Below are 15,445 nucleotides of genomic sequence, written 5' to 3' on the forward strand. Positions count from 1 at the left end.
CCCAGTGAGACCGCGAGGCAATTCGTGTCCAGGCTGCAATGCCGTGTTTACGCATAACCAATGCCTTCTGCAGCGCAGGTGACAACCCGCCATCTTTTCGACACGTTGCCCTACTTTCATACACTCACAAACAGGATATTATTAGAAATACAGCAGAATTTATGTAGGAACATGGAATTTGTGAGAATCATGTGATGCAGGAGGAGAAAAGTGGTGAATTAGTGTTGAGAAATAAAGTGGGTTTGTAAAACGTTCACTTTGGTTGTCTTCCAAAATAAAGGATGGGCTAACAACAAAAATCAAGGAGGGAAGGGAGGAAGATTCACTACCTGAATGTGACATTTTAGGGATGAGACTGAGAGGTAAACAAAATCCCACACAGATTCTCGGGTATTTGGGATCCCATTCCACCGTTTTCATTCGTCTCACTGTACTTCAAATGGCCAAATGTAGAACCTGAATCCAGATTTGACCTCTGGCAGTTCTCTTAGCCACAGGGAAAGTGTGTTCGTTACTTATAAGAAATTAGAAAACATATACATCAAACCACCAGTGTGTATAGCTTGTTTTGTTTATTATGGCTTAAAATATTTTGTGTCACTGCAGCTAATTGGCATGTTTTCTTAGCAGTGTAAATAGACGTTCAGAAAACTCATAAATCAGACTAGCTGTGTTTGTAAGCAACATTTCCATATCGGATGTTTTCGATATTGGTACAGAAGAATCAAGCTGTTGAAATATCCAAAGTACAACTACACTCATCCAGGGTTGGGTGTGACACTGCTCAGGTAAAAATTGCTATCGCTTCTTCCAAGACAAAAGCTGGGTAAAGCTAAACACAACATTTCTCAAGAATTCAGCTGAAAATTAAGGGGAACATTTTCTAAGGTAGAAAGGGCAGCTCAGCCCCCAAATAATTTCTCTGTGAGAAATCCCATTTCTCTAAAAAATTTCCTTACAGGATTTATGCAGTCATTTTTAACAGCCATAATCTGAATATTTCCCAGACAATAACTGCAACAGTTTCCTTAATTCCCACAAATATCACTTCAACTTTGAGGTTTTCCCTTGAAGTTGAAAACCCCAGCATTCAGTGGGTGAAAGTCCAAATGTATGTTCATTACGAGTGTATATTGTCAAAGTTAACCACTCTGTTGGGCCTAGAGAGGGAAGAACAGGGCACTGCCAGAAAGGATGAGCTCCTATAGCAGGCAGCAGAGGATCGTTAACAGAACAGGCTCATTTTCTCTACAACTGGACTGCAGAGAGAGCAAAAAAAGTAGAGATGAAAGCAGAGAATAACATCTTTTACTTTGAATTCCTCAGCAGGTATGGGTATGGCAGAGATAGGCATAAGGTGCAAATGAAGTAAAATGGGCCTTACCCCTCACCAACAGGTACATGGTAGGGCTCAGATCTTGCTAATTAGTAGCTCATGTCAGATGACCACCCATCTTCAGCCTGTTGTAATTCTCAGCCTGAGATTTAATTCTCACTATCAAACGTCTTGATTTTCTACTGAAATCTAGTGGACCTTGACTTAAACTATCTCCAGCCCCTGAGAGCTTTGGGTCTTCTCCCCCCCTCTGATTTTCAATTATCAAATTCAACCTAATGGGGAGGATGAGGATGTTCCAAATCGAGCATCAGGCACAGACACTCAGCACACACTTCAATAAATTTCACCATGAGTGTCGCTGCTAGTGAGCTATCTTCCTTTTCTGGTGTTTTACAACAAATACATAGTTATCCAACAACAACTGCTGTCCCATTTGGGATTTTGCTCACAGTGTAATTACAGAATGGAGATTTTTCAGTAGAGTTTTGATGAAAACTTTGTATTCTTTAGGTTCAGTAGTTCCACTATCCATGCATGCAAAGGCTACTATCTAGGCAAACGCTCACATCTGGAAATGCCGGGAAATGCCACATTCCACATCTTCGATGGAGGAGAAGCGATTCCTCTATGCACACAGAATGGCAGCTGACTTCTGTATCGGCAAGAGTCCGCCCACACAGAGCCAGTCGAGCCTGAAAATCTGGCTTCCCCAATGCTGTGCCTAGATGCTGCAGCCTGAACACATTGTATGTATCAAATCTTTTCCATATACAATCTAAGAAAAAACAGTACTGAAGCCCAGTGCTACAGTAAGTGAAGAATAGGGCTAGACACAAGAACGAAAATTAAGATAAAGTCAGTTCTGATTTACTGGTCTTACGTTGATTTAAGTGGGGTTAGACTTCAATACCAGTTACATGTTTTATCAGGAACTGGTTTTATTTGCAGAAAACTGAAATACCTGGAGTGCTTTCCCTCATAGTATTAGCTTACAAAACCACAGTATCATTGCAAACATAAAACCCCAAACCTTCTCCCTAAGAGTTTCAATGAAAGACACTTGTCAAAGGAAAAGGATCATTGTTCCATTGAAAATCTGCATGTTGTTTTCATTATGTGCTTTAAAACCTACTTTCTGTCTTTCTTGGTAACTGGATTAACCGAATTCTGCTATTAGCATTCAAAATAGCTCTCCTTTCTTGAAGCTGTCTTTCGTACAGTGACACAGTGAATCAGTTTATATTCCTTAATCTTGAGAGATGAAGCCATCCTTACATTAAAATGGAGAGTGCATTAGACGTTGAGACCTAATGCTGAGCCCTACAGGTCAAGGGCACTTGGAGATAAGAGACTGGCTTGCAGCTCTCTCTAGCACACACACACATATAATGGGGAAAAAGTGACGAGGCTCCAGTCCCATTTAATAGATGAATAGCTTCTAGCACCAGAAGGTTCTACTTTGATCCTTTAATGCTCTATTAAGTAATAGTTCTGCCAGTATTTCCTGGCTTCAATCTCAATAGCTTATAAACAAATATAAACATAAATACAGTCACTTGTTCATAGGACAAGAGTCACACTTCTGTTTAGTGGGATTCATGCAGCATAATAAATAAGATTCCCAGCGCCTGTTGCATATCCACATTTGATATGGTCAGCTGTAACACGTCCGTAAAATGCTACTTCACAGGACCTAGTTCTTAAGTAAAAATTCAGTCTGGCTGAGTTTAAAGCTTTTGTTTTGTTTTGAAGGATCATGCAGTGAAAACAGCCTGAGAAGCAAAGTTATAGTGAAATCTGCCACGTACTACAGCCAGTACCAGCATTCACTCTTCCGAAACTTCACCCATGCAGGCGCACCCAGGTGTATAATATATGGACAGAAGAACATTTCTTGAAATTGTCTTTAAGAAACTTGTCTCTGCCCTATATATCAGTCATTAGGCTACTGTAGATAAGGGCACTTTCTATTAATTACATTGAAGATATTCCACTGTGCGACACGAAAAATCTGATTTGTAAGACTGCGGAGAGAAAGGAAATGAAGGAGAGAGAACACAGGGCCCAGTGACGGCAGCACGTATCGGGAGTGGTACGATGAGGGTGCCTGGAAGACCTGTCCTCAGGGCTGCTCCAGTTTGATTGAATAACTGAGTGACTTTGTGCGTTTCCATGCCATACTGTCATTGCAAGCTAATTAGGAATGTGCTGAGAAATCATCCATTATACCACACCGCCTGCAGAGTATGGGAACACACTGTTTATTTAAGAAGGGAAACATCCTTCTCTCCATCTCTGCATGGCAAGCGCTACGTGCTTTTAGGTAGAACAACTGTGTGTCTTGATAAATTACAGGAGTCCTAGACACATACCATCCATACAGATCTAGAAGATATCCATACTATAACATAATGCTAGAAATCATTACTAGTGATTAAAGTACAGCCTTTTTCTTTGCAGAGATGCCACAATTCCTTCCAATTAAAAAAGGAAAAAAGAAAAAAAAAAAAGGCAGAAAAGCTACAAATGTAGCAGAATTCCATCCATCTCGCCACCAGGGGACACTGTCACGTCATTTCAAAAGTATGAGGAAACAATATGTTGCTTTAACACCAGTAAGTCCAATTTAGGTGGACAGATGAACTCTAAATGTGTGCGTTGTATGCTTCCTTAGAGCAGAGCCAGTAAATATGACAAACACATGCCCAAAACAACACAGTGTCTGAGAACTGTCTTTGAGCATTTACATCACACGCACCTATGCATCTCCCAACAACCAAATTAACAACATAAATAACGTAAAACCTCGGTCTTCCTCAGTACAACATTACCAGAGCAAACTCCGTTCTGCCTACATGAGCTAGTACTGTGCCAGTGCTGCTGCTGACAAAGTACGGGGCTGTCTAAAATCTCAACCACAGCATTGACAGGAGAACAATTTCTGCCACAGCTCTTCTCAAACTGAGCAGCACCTCACGTCTCCAGTTATCTCTCTAAATTCAGTGGAGCTAACTGAGAAGATGACAGCGGTGAACTCGAGCACAGGTAACTGATTCTGTACACTGAGTATTCTCAAGACCCTCTCCGCATTTTGTGTGACAAGACAACGAGCTCCGCTTTAGCAGACCACTGGAAAATGGATGCAAAAGTAGTTATCCCGTACCTGGAGATAGCTGTCACCTGATGCTAGAAGATGAAGATATAGTTAAACCTCTTATAGTCAAGATAGCCAGAGAAAGAAATCTGTTTACATCGGGTTTATCTGTTGACGCTGGTAGTTCTTTAAAATATGCGGGGTGAGATTTATTAAGTCCTTATTGGATAAACATTTCCATTTAGATTAATTTATACATGTTCTCTGATTGCCAAAAGATCGAGAATTGCATATGCACAACTGCTGTAACATGACAGCACCTTGTGTAAAGCAGGACGTATGTTCTCCAATATTAACCATGTGGAATCAAAGAAACATGAGATAGAAGGATGAAAACATGAGCATAGAAAACCAGGAGATGGATTTGTGAGGTTTTCTGCTTCAACCAAATAGTTTTGCTTCATAAATTAACGTGCTAAAATAGGTAAACAGATGTCCTTGAACACTTCATCTGTGTCTTGAAGGCTATATGCTAGTACTATGCTGAAAAAGGTTGGCATCTAGGTTTACAGTGAGATGAAAGTCCCTCTGACAGGTACAGACTTTTTTAATCAGTGACTTAGTTTAATGCAATAATTTGTTGAAGGCGTAGGCTTCATTATTCTTTTGCAACTCATACAGTACTAACTTCAATAAACGGAGTGCATACATTCAGTGATCCAGGTTATATGAAATCATGAAGTGAATATTCTAAGCAATGTTTTACTCATCATCTTGGGTGGCTCAAGATTCAAAATTTCACTTGTTAAGCTTAAGAGTGCACTTGAATTGCTGAGTACATTGGAAATTGTACTTAGGTCAACTACAAACCCAGGATATTGCTGTCTAGAGCTGAGCATTCTACATTAGAGTAATTTAATAAAAAATAAGCATTAGTTCTGTGTATTCTGTACAACTTAAACATCTGAGCTAGCAATAAAGATCAAATCACCTCTCCCAAGTTAAAACCACTCTCCCTGGCTTATCTTACAGCCCTGTTAGATGGCAGCACCAACAGTCCTTAACCGCACCAGCAACCGTGACCCATACCAGGCCGATTTCCGTTCTCCGTCTCACCAGGAGAAGCGACCAGTTGCATTCTCCTTCACTGCAATCTCCCCCCCGCCTACTGTTTCACTTCAACCTCACTACGCGTTCACCTACCAAAAGCTAAGTGAAGTATATTAATTCCAAAATCTAGATAAAGAGTGAAGACTTTGGAAAGACTGGAGAGCAGAGGTTTCTACACCAAATCATTATGAGATAGAAAGTCTTCCAGGTAGTGGTCAATAGCTATCATTCAAAAACACAAAGGAAACTAAGAAGAGGTTGCCACCACTTCCAGCAAAGCTGAGAACATACATTTGCTAGTAAGTTAACAGAGTTTACACAGAATTTTCTGCGGTGTCTGAGTTTGGGCCATGGAAACTGCCTGGTTTCTGCTGCATCTGCCTGGCCTGAGCCGAGGCAGCAGGTGTGCAGGCTCTGAAGTGATTCCAAGGGTAATTAAGCACGTCGTCTCAGGGTGCAGCTGTGGAGGGGCTACACAGCACCGTCCCCTGGCACTGCTCAGCACTTATCTGTGAGCTAAGGCTCCCCCAGGCCTGCAGTAAGAAGAATGAGCGCTCCTGGATTTACTTCAAGACCAACCAGGTTAACTCAGTCCTTTATAGCGCTGGTCCAGACTCGACTGGAGAAGTCCCCAGCAACCTGATCTAATTACATCTGCTGCAGGCAGGGACTGGACTTGGTCACCTCCAGAGGTCCCTTCCAAACTAAGTTATTCTACGATTCTGTGATCTTCCACTGTTTCAATTAGCCCAAGGGACTAAAAGAAATCGGAGCGTGGGTTCATGAAGATGGCATCCCCCAGGAGACGCACAGGTAAGTCTCTTAACTGGCGTAACGGTTGGAAAAGAGAAAGGCTGTGCACAGCCTTGGCTACTGCTTTCCCATGTATCGTCAATCCCATCTATAAAACACTTTCATAATGCGATCATACCATTTACAGCACACTTTCACCCCAAACTCTCCACTTAGTGTGAACATGGAGGCAAAAATGAATATACATTAAACCTCACCTAAAGAGAAGAGAACAATACTGTTATCATAGATGTCTCATCTGCCTTGGGAACTCTGAACACTCAGGTAAATAATTTCTACACTGCGGCTATACCACTAATAATCCATACTATCAAATGGTCATGATGACAACTTTGGAAAGAATATGTTCTTAATCATAATAAGAACTAAAGAATAGGAAAATCATTCCTCATAAGATTTGAAAGGAACTTTGCTTTATTGGTGTTTTGGTATGAGAGGGGTATTGTCTTCTCCAGAAGAGTAAGCAGAGATCAGACAAGCCAGGCCTATTTAATATTTTGATTCGTAAGACTAGAGAAGAGAAAACTTTGATGGATTTCTGATCCACGCCTTTTCTTTCTGCAGGCAATACGTACTAAAAATTTGATCTCCTGCTGCGCAGCCCTGACGCTAACAAACATCTTCATTTCTGACATTTCTGTGACACTTTATGCAACTGTCAGAGGGCCTTATTCAACATATCAATACCCACGCGAGCTTACGTCTCTGTGAGACGACACTGAACCATTCCAAACGTCTTTCATATAAATCAGCTAAAGCGCCTTTTTCCAGCGCCTTTTTACTACACATTTCACTGAAAGGGGTTGATTAAATGTTAAAGAATGATTAGCCTGCTTTACAATTATACAGGATTGCACTTGACAAGATCTGACAGTATCACAGGCTAATCTCAGAACTGCACAATATTTGTAAAGCTGAAAATATTCTCCAAAAAAAAAAAAATCATTGAAATTAACAATTTTGTTAAAAATGTGAGGAACAGAAGCTAAAATTCAGGCCGACATAAAAAAATTAATTGCTTAATGAATTAACACATCTTACCTAGGTGGACCGATATCCCTCAGCCTGCTCAGAGCTATTCCCTAAATGCTCACACCGCAGGTACATTCAGTCATGATGTTATTACTCATATCTGTGATATGGACGTAGGCCAGGATTAGAAAAGCTGATGCAGAACTGGCAAGCTGCACCAGTCTCAACTGAGAATGCCTAATACCGACAATGAAAGTAGAGGAAAACCAATCCATAATGCATCCATGTGATTGCAAAATACATTCGCAGAGGAGAAAATTTGCTCCTTGCTCCTGCAGAGCATCAGCTGTGCCCAAACACACACAGAACAGGTTACAGCACTCACCTCAAGCATACATGCACATACACAAAGTAAATGGTTGAAAAGAAGAAATTGTCCTTCTGGTTTTTATTTCCCTTGTCATTTACTAAATTAATGCCTTTGTCACATTCTTAAAACACTGGGTACAGCACGGAACTCATTTAAAAGCAGGCTGGGGTAGAGAATACCAGAGAAAGAACAAAAACCGTACTCTCAGAACTTGTCATCTGAAGCCACTAATGGACTTAATGCATTAAACAGACTAACAGAGCCCTTTGATTATAAGCAGCACAATGTTACATCCAAGTTGCTCTCCCTACAATTGGAAATAGTTTGGATTAGAGTGTTGCATAGCAAAAACCCAACTGAACACAAAAGCCCCCAACAAATAGGTCTTAGTGAAATGTCTGTCACAAAAGGACAAGACAACAGTCACAAACTACAATACAAGCAAGTAAAATTCAACAGAAGAATAAAAATATTTGCTGTGAGGATGACTGAATGCTGGAATGGATTGCCCAGACTGATAGCAGAGTCCCATCCTTGAAGATGCTCAAAATCCAACTGGATGTGACCCTGAGCAACCTGCTGCAGGTGACCCTGCTTGAGCAGGGGGGTTGCACTGGACATGCCCAGAGGTGCCTGCCAACCTCAGCGGTCCTGTGATTCCGTAAGTAAATCTACTGTCTCAAATATTTGTGAGATCAGCTACACAAAAACCCCCAAACAACGGAGGGCTCTAGTTAAATGTAGCGATTCTACACAACCACGCTCCGTCATAAAGAGGTAAAGGACGCCGCTGAGCAGCCCTTCATTCTCATATGAAATCTCCCCTTTCTTCGGAGGAGCGGTAACTGAAGCACCACGTGCCCCGCCAGCACGGCGTGAGCACAGCTCCGCGAAGGGAAGCACAGGCGCCACACGGGATGCAGAATCCCACTTCAAACCCCAAGCTGCGCTGCCTACTTCACTCACACCACCTTGGCCTGACACAACGGGGCTTGGCCTGAGTGATACAGTTTACTTGAAACAACTGTAGAATTTAATCCCATATTTGATGCATTTTGAGCCACATATCTTCTTTATTTAATAAGTAAATGCCATTCTGTCTATTTTTTTATGCTACTTAATATCATGTGTCTGCTTTACATAGAATCCTTTCTAAGCTTGGTAGAATACTTTTTTTGGTGAAATAACTGAATTATTTTATAAAGTTACCCTGTACAAGGCACCCTGATCTAAAAGCAGGCCAAGATCAAACACCAAAATGTTTTTTATTAGTTTCAGTATGCAGATAGTCCTGAAAGGACCACTAAAATCCTTAAAATGTTTGTGGAGTTAGGACTATAGAAGATACTCTGCTGAAAGTCCTCCTCAGAATACCAAATACTTTAGGATTTAATATCATAGGCTGTGATGCCTAGTAACTCAGAACAAAACGCTTTTGTATTCACTGATTCCCGAACACACCGAATCAAAATGAAAACTACTGAAAAGTAAAATCTCTCACCTAAAGCCAGAAGCCATGCCAGAGATGGGCTGGGCTTCTTATCTGAATCTGTGTAAGACAGAAAAAAAATCCTGTAGATGCCATCACCCACACAAAGCCTGACTTCTTCACATATTAAGTTACTAAAATGAAGACTGACAGAACATCCTTGTCAGCTTCATTTAACCAGATGCTGCCTGACAATTTCCACACGGAATTGTAGAACTGCAACTCGAAGAGGACATAAACCCACAAAAAATGAGGAAGAACTTGTCAAGTCAAATAACGCAGGCACAAACCTCATAAAGGAAAATGGGTATATTTATTAAATAAACTTTAGCTTCCATGATAACAGAGGCAATCGCTCCAGCCACTACCTCTGCCAGTTTGACAGCAATGCCATGTCTAGATGGGAAATCATGTTTCAATGCTTTTGAAATACCTAGAAAAAAATTGGACAATGTAAAAAAAACCCCATAAAACCTTTCCCTTAAAAACCTTCGCCTTCCACGTAGTTATAGCATTAAGAAAAGGAAATGCCTGTTAAAAGCATCAAAGAAAAAGAAAATCAATATTTTCAGTTGAGGTCCATCTTCCTGCAATATCCTGGACTGTTCCTAATGTAAACTTTGAAAACAGTGGGGAATATTAATAATTTCTCGGAATTCTGTCAGAGAAAAAAATAAGATAGAGCTTCATCAGGAATTATTTAAATTATTTATTTATATGGGAATTATTGGCTGAATAATGTTAGATCCTCTTTAAAGACCCGATGCTAAAGACAGTATTTTCAGTGTTGGTGTGCAAAACCTGTCAGAATTTTTAGCTTCAGAGGTGAAAATATTCCCAACTGATGCCACAGTGCTTCATAAAATTAAGGTTCCAATCGCTCAGCTTGTGCAGGACAGTACTTCATGGTTGATTTCTTGGGGCTTTTTGCCTGTTGCCTTTCCACTTACTTGTGCCTAGGAAGCTTCCTATGATTTAATCTGAACTGGATCAGCACTTTAAACTCACTTAATTAACACCTTTGTCTTTCAGCGCAGCCTAGTTAATCTGAAGAGTGCAATGCTGGGTGTATTTTAGTTCAGACCGGGAGCTCATCCACGCACCATGCTTCTGCTCACAGCGTACTCTGGTCTCCCAGTGCACAAACTGGACTGCTTTCAGATGAGGCTACACCGAAAGGTCCTTCCCAGGACTAAAGGAACTGTACATGCTCCAACCACTACAGGCCATCTGCCCACAGAACACCCCAAACTCCACATCTAGTGTGGGAGTTGGGCGGTCCTCATCAACTGCTCACTCAGTTGATCCTCTCCTCCTACACAAGTGGCCAACGTGGACACAGATGGGGCTCAGAGGATCCAACCCGTAGTATTACCCAGCAGAGAAACACGCTGGGTTTCTGGCTGCCTTCTGGTAGGAATACAGCCACCACCTATGACGTTAAGAGACCTGTCCTGCTGGGAAAAGGTGGCAATGACCAGTCGAAAGCTTGCTGTAAAATCAGCTCTCAATCTAAGGAGATCTGAGTCTCACTGCTTACAATGCTATGGAGGCTGAAGCCTGTAGTTTAACACGGAGCTTTGTAGCAAGGCTAAAGCAGGTATTCTCTGACCACCTATTACAGGAATAATCAAATGTGTAAGAGAAAAAGGCCTAAGCAGGGACTATTCCTCTGAGTCACCAGCAAGAAAACAAACATCCCAAAGAAAAGAATTCTTCTTCTTTTTTAAGCCTGGCAAGAAGTCCTAGCTATGCACCAGCTGTTCATGAGAATGAAGAGACTGCACATCTTCAGCTATAGGCAGGAGAGATTAATAGTAAAAAAAAAAACCCAACACAAAACAAAAAAAAACCACGTAGCTTCTAACCATCAGGAAAATGACGGGAGGAAGAAAGCCAAAAGGTGAGAATCCTCTTTTCTTTTTGTCCAAAGATATTCATAACTGCTCACACCATTGACAAATGGGTAAAACTTAATTGTTTGCTTACTTGTAAAATATAAAACGGAGTGTGCTGCTACCAGCACTTCAGGATTTGAATAATGTCCATGCAACACATTTATCAAAACCTTATTTTGCAATTTAGTGGGAGAAAGAATGTACTAATAACTAAATAACTAAAATCTTTATAAAATAAAATACAACTAAATGGAAACACACGTCACTACCGAATAATGCGCAACTAAAATATACAATCAAAAAAAACCTACCTTGGAAAGCCTCTCGATGAGTGAAGTCTTGACGCTGGCATGAGGCCAGGCACCCTCAGCACTCCCCGTGTCCTTCGGGCTTGATTACATGCTGGGTCTCAAAACAACTGCACCCTTTCCCCTCGAATTCGCCGCACCCCCGTGATGAAGGAGGGCCTGCGCCAGGCCCAGCTCCTCCGCAGCCAACCGGCTGCCAAACAGCTGAGCCTCCCCCCCTGGAGTCCCAGCATGGAGGGAAGCCAACAACAGAGCCGAGCTGGCTGGGCTGCCAAACCAGCCAGATGCAGGCACTCTCGCAGGTGACTGTGAGATGGGGCCCAGAAAAACGAGCCTCGTGCCGAACACACCGACACCTGACAACCTACAGCTAATTCAGAGTGTTTCTAGGGGGCCAAAGGAGGATCAGGCAGCCAGCCACCGAAGCTCAAGGGCACTTCGCTTACTGCACAAAACACCAGCTGCAGGGCTTGCAGTTTATTCTCCATTTAGCTACTCCTACTGCAGGGACTTAAAGTAACTCTGAGTACTTGGTGGGAATGCTAAACCCACAGCCTTTTCCTGCCATGTCTGATATGAGGAGCACACGCCAGAAGCTCTGGGGCAGGAGATGCCACCAGCTGGGAGAACGGGGATTGACGAGTCCTTCTGCAGGCCATGCACCTACAGGAAAGCCAAATCCTGCAAAACCTCTCCAAAGGAGTTTCTTGTTTTATGACCAGGGTGGAAATAAAATGACAGCTGGAGCCAGAATTGGGCAGAGAACTGTAGCCATTTTTCTTACTGTGAATTGCAACCACAGAACCTCTACTGTGTAATGGGATGGGAGTTCCCTTGGTGGGAAACGGTGGACATACCATTTCTCCAGAGCTCTTTGTGCCCTCCTCTGAACTCCAAAATTCATTCCAAGAGAGAAACTGAACACATTCATCTTACAGGAATACATCATGAGTTGCAACCAATAATGGCTATGACATTTAATTGAAGCTTGAATCCCCAGCCCCGCAAGCATGACCGTGCATCTGAAGTGCATGCCTCTCCACTGTCCTCCTCAGAAGTCTGTTATTCCTATCCCATCAACACACTGCTACCAGGGGACATGTATTAAGCGGAAAACTTCCTTGCTGATGGCAGCTCTTATCTTCCAAAAGCTCAACTGCAGCATCGTGTCTGAGCAGAGGACATCAGTTTTCATGTCTGCAGGCTTCTGCATTCATATTCAGGATCCTTGGTCATACCCGAGCAATGTTTTCTCCGCTCAGAGCATATAAGGCTATTGATTTCTCAAAGAAAAGTCAAGATAGTGAGAGATTTAAAAGAAAAAAAATCTCTATAGCTCACCAGCCCTCTCCACGCACTTCTTTGTTGCCCAACCACGAGTTCATCATAGGAAGACACACCTTGTTAACACAGGCTGAAGGGATGTATGTCAACAGGTGATCTAGTACACATTCCAAGGTATATTCAGCTTTCATGAAAGAGATGTAAACCCATTCTTACAGATGGAAGCTCCCAAATGACGCATGAGAATCCACTCTATTATTTTCCAGTCTTTACTGTTAGAAATTTTTTCACACCACCTAACATTAAACTTTCTTCCTGCAGTTCAAATTCTTATCCTATCCACCAAGAATACAGGGGGGAAAAAAAAATAAAAAAAATTTGTCCTAGACTGTTACATTCCTCCCACTACCCAATCCTCTCTGGTTTGTACCTGTACTAAAAGTTACCATAGTTTATATACAAATACGTAAAGAATCTGCAATCAGCATTCCCAATCCATTTGAGGACTGCCCTGAAGAGCCATTATACAATTAGTGCATTGGACCCAGCGGCACAGGTACTGACACCTGCAGCATCTCACAGCAGGCAGCTCCGATTCCTATGCAGCTGATGAATCAAAAAGGCTTTCTCCAGCTCCTCTTAACATGACCTTTCTCTGCTAAGCGTCAATTGGCTTCACACAGAGGCAGCAGACAGAGAACCCAGGGAAAGCTTCCTATTAATGCAAACTTCCCCCACACATTCAAAGCCTGCTGCTGAGCACACCCAGCAGTATTTCTTTCATATGTGCCTGGACTTTGGGGACAAATATGCTGTTCTACAGTCCCTCCCTCCACATAAACACACGCAGACTGCTTTTCTCCAATTCAAACTTAAAAATCAACAGAAATCAATTACTGCAGTACTAAGACATGCATTACACCAGATCCTGCTAAAGGCATCTGGCACCCCCCCAGTTATGGTAACCCACACATTAGCCAGCTTTTTAACTTTTCCCAGCACATTTGGCATTTCACCACTGCTGGAGTCAATCGCTGCTGCATTCTAGTGCTCCACAAATTGATCCTGTTCTGCTTCCCAAAGCACCCCCCCGAAAAAGCAGCCTAAAGATTCTTATGACCTTCATGCCCAGGGGAGTTTTCCACGTGTCTGAAGCATACGTGCCCATCTTATTACAGTTGCACAAAAAATTAAAGACAGAGGGAACGGTATTCTTTACTTCAGATACATAATGCACCAAAATAGGACTGGAGGATGAGAAGTAACAGTCCAGTCTTCCGTTTAGCACATTTCAGCATCCTACAAACCGCAAACCCCAGGATTGCTTATCCCACATTGTTTGCTTACCCGTCACTGCCTTGGCATCATTTTTTCTAAAGAACAAACAATACAGCAGAAAGAATCCAGATACAAACTCTTCAAACTCTACAGCCCCACAAACTCCTATTCATGTGCAAGTAGGTCCAAGGCAGCAAGAGTTGAACAGCAAGAAGCCTCCCAGAACTCCAACGTCAATCCCCTCTGAGGAAGTTCAGTAATTATCAGACGTCTTCCTCCTTTTTTGATTAGACATGAAGAAGCAATCCTAAACTAAAAGGAAACATATTCATCTGCTACTGGGAAGTAGTCCTCACTCCGTGTGTCATGAAAATAAGTGTACAGTCCATACCATTCCTGTTATTTAAGTCAAATTAACAGCTAAAATTAACCTCATCTGAGTAAGAGCTCACAATCTTATTTTGGCTCCCCACCTGAGAACTAGCACTTTCTGGTAATTCTGAATGTAAGGAGTTATCAAAATGTTAGCATAGCCCATGTTTTATGCTTTAGAAAAGAAAATAAATTCTTATTTCTTAGTTGTTCTACTGGCCTTTGCTCAGGTATATGCCAGTATCTGGCCCTGAAACCAACCAGGTCCTTTTTACAAATTCTTAGCCATTTTCTGTATTAAAAATAAGCAGAATGCAGATACGAACACTTCACCTTTCACTGAGTAACCGCATAAGATCTGTGATACTGTAATAGCATTTGCTAATCGTTTTCATGTCCCTTTGTTATTCCTTTAAGATTCAGTTTCTCACAACTGAATCCTAAGACACATCTTTTTTATATTACTGCTTCCAAAACGGCAAATGAAATGTTTAACAATCCTGTTTACACCCAAAAGCTTTTGAGAAAGATCAGATAAAATGAAGCCATCTTAGCCCAGCATCAATCTCAAAGCGTTATTAGCTTTGCTTTGTATTTTGTGTTGACACCTTAAACATTACATGTACAAGTTAAGCAACTTCAAAGGCTTACGGTGCAGGGGTCTGTAACGACCCCAGGTATCAGAGTGACTTCTGCCCTTGGATTACTTTACCAAAGACCAGACAACTGCCACTGACTCCACGGTATCTTCTGCATTAAATACACCTGGACATCTTACCAAATAATCAACAAGAAAGACGACAGTAAAGCTTGTTTTTCTCTCCCCACTGGGTTTATAAATATTCCACAACTACACAATATTTTAAACAATCAAGACTCTTTAGCAGTCTAAAATCATGCTAATTAATACAAAGGTCCAACAGTCAACAAATACTGAATTTTTCCAAATAAAGTTCTCCCTTTCAGGTGCTCTCATTCTTCATTTAGACAAGATTTGTTGAAGGCTGAATGGCCACGTGTTTCAGGTGGCAAAATGGAAGATTTTTGGCTCCAGAAGTTGAGCCAATCATTTGAACACATAAATTTGATTTGTTATGTACTGAAACCCTCCCAAGTTT

This window comes from Egretta garzetta, unplaced genomic scaffold, assembly GCF_000687185.1.
Source record: "Egretta garzetta isolate BGI_Z169 unplaced genomic scaffold, ASM68718v1 scaffold234, whole genome shotgun sequence".
NCBI lineage: Eukaryota > Metazoa > Chordata > Aves > Pelecaniformes > Ardeidae > Egretta > Egretta garzetta.